We start from the raw sequence: 2,966 nt of genomic DNA on the forward strand, positions 1-2,966 counted from the left end.
TGAACCCGCGGGTCAGGCAATCCACTCACCTCAGCCTCCCAAAGGGGCGGGATTACAGGTTGAGCCACCGAGCCCGGCTCAAATATTTCTTTATAAGGTGATTCAATGGATAATACCTGAATATCTATGATGAAAGTTCCTTTGCTCTTCCTACAGTATTTTTTAACTTTAAATAATCTTTTAATTTTAGAATAGTTTTAAATTTGTAGGAAAGTTGCAAAGATGGTACAGAGATTTTATATACCTCTTTCCCATTTTTTTCTTAACATCATGCACTAGTATGGTACATTTCTCACAAATGATACACTGATACTGATACATGATTAACTTAACTTCATATTTTATTTAGATTTCAGTAGTTTTTCCCTAAAGTCCTTTTTCTGGTCCAGGATCCCATCCAGGATACCATTACATCAAGTTGTCATATCTTCTTAGGTGCCTCTGGGTTAGGACGCATCTCAGACTCTGCTTTTGATGACCTTGACAGTTTTGAGTACTGATCAGGTATATTGCAGAATGCCCCTCAGTTTGGGTTTCCCATTGTTGGACTGGGGTTGTAGGTTTTGAAGATGAAGACCACAGATGTAAAGTACCATTCGCAACATTTCATATCAAAGGTGCATACTATCAACGTGACCTCATGGCTAAGATGGTGTTTGCTAGGTTTTTCCACTGTAAAGTTACTTTCTACCCTTGTTGTATACTGCAGTCTTTGGAAGGAAGTCACTAAGCATAACCTTCACTTAAGAGAATGGGCAGTTATGTTCCAGCTCCTTGAGGAGGGAATATTTACATAAACTATCTGTAATTCTTTGCAAGGAGACATACACCACTCCCTCCCTCCCTTCCTTTCATTATTTATTTATATGTCAGTATGGATTTATGAACATTAATTTATATTTTGAGTTATAACCCAATACTACTTAATTTTTTAAGTCAGAGTCTCACTCTTGCCAGGCTGGAGTACAGTGGCACAGTCACAGCTCACCAGTCTCCACCTCCTGGACTCAGGCCATCTTTCTGCCCCAGTCTCCTGAGCCAGGACTACAGATGTGTGTCACCACACGTGGTTAATTGTTAAAATTTTTTGTAGAGACGAGGTCTCACAATGTTGTCCAGGCTGTCTTGGGACTCCTGGGCTCAAGCAATCCTGCTTCAGCCTCCCAAAGTGCTGGGATTACGGGCGTGAGCCACCATGTCTGGCCCCAAATACTACATAATTGATTTTATTCCTCAAATTGTTCCAGCTTTGGCCATTGAGAGTTCAATATGATGCCCCAAACTCTGCCCCAGTCTTAGAATTAATTTCTCCAAGGAGCCCTGGTTCCTTTTATTGGAGAGTGATTAGAACCCAATCAGTTCCTGCATCAAGTTTTTCTTTCTCAGAAAGCATCATGGACATTTTCCTTGAAAGGCAACTAAATATAAGCAATAATGAATCATGGTGGCTAATGAAACAGATGTAAGCTCAGGCTGTGTTGGCAGAATGTGTGGAGAGGAATTAATTTCATTATACTCTACATGGATGCCGCTACACCTGGAAATTTTTGTTCAGTTCAGTTGGTTACAGTTTAGAGGAATATTAACAAATTATAGCACTTTTGAGGGGCTGGCCAGATTCATAAATTCTGTAAACTATATTATCTGAAGAATGATTAAAGAAACTAGATATCTGACTTGAAAAGACTTAGGGTGGACATCTCAGTTGTTTCCTATAAAATATACTTTGTGTTCCATAAGGCTAAGGACCAGATGGATGAAGATTATTCACCTAATTATTCAGTTTTTCACAGTATAAATAAGCACTAACACAGTTTAACCATCCTGGAATGAACTTTGCCATGTGGTTAAAAAAAAAATCTCATTACTGAGATTGGTGTAGCCACTTTTGTGTTCACTGAATTCCATCACTTTTATCATTCTTTCTTTTCATTCAGTTGATTAGTAAAAGTTTCAATTTGAAAGCTTGAAATTTTGCCTCAACTGACTCATGTAAGAAAATATACTGTCCACCTCTCAGGCAGGCAGGATAGGCTAGTCATCATATTCCCTAGGGCTCAGGAGTGGTGTGGGATTATAGGATGTGATGAGAGACAGAAAGACTTAATGACATGGTCACATAGATTCACTCCCTGTGGTGGCTGGAATTAAAATATGCAGACTCGGGTGCAATCTGTTTACCAAGTGCAAGTGTCTGCCTTAGCATTCCTGCTCTCCATCATTCTACATTTCTTTGGCTGTTAAATGACTGCTAGATGATGACCTGCTCTGTTTTGCCTTCCTTCTTTCTGCTTGGCAAGATCTGCATGGCAGAGGGAAAGACATCACAGATTATCTAGCTTATAGTCAGTCTTCATCAATTTGGAGATAGCAAGTTATACCACATACAAAAAATTAAATTCAACTCAATAATATTAATTTTATTTCCACACCTTGGTTATCTGTGTAATAGTATTTACACCTCACCATTTGGAGAAAATCTATCATTGTTACAAAGTAATACATTTAAACTTCTTCAGCATGTCTGTGTTGAACACTATTTGTATAGTATCTTGTTGGTCTCTTCTTCCCTTTGAGCTCAGTACTTTGCTACATTTGCAGAGTTCAAAAGAAAGGCTGTCAGGAACTGAGGCCACCATCACAATTATGCAACCATTTATTAACTGAGATATTGATTAAAATAACTAATGAAGCATGATCTCTACTTTGTTCTTAGGAAGCATACAGTCTAAAAGTGGGGCAAAGATTCATTGTTCTTAGCCATGGACACTTCATATCACTTCTGGGTATACATCTCAGGTGTACCTAAGTGCATCTGGCACTTTCTGTGGGGGCATCTCATTGTTGCATCCCCTCAGCCATATCCATTCCTTTGTCTTAGTAACTCCTGTTTAAATGGAATCTTTTTTTTTTTTTTTTTAGGGCTTCGCTGTGAAGGAAAGGAACAAATTATGCCTTCTGTTATC

Source organism: Carlito syrichta, unplaced genomic scaffold (assembly GCF_000164805.1).
Source record: "Carlito syrichta isolate Samal-C Ts95f unplaced genomic scaffold, Tarsius_syrichta-2.0.1 Scaffold306787, whole genome shotgun sequence".
Taxonomy (NCBI): Eukaryota; Metazoa; Chordata; class Mammalia; order Primates; family Tarsiidae; genus Carlito; species Carlito syrichta.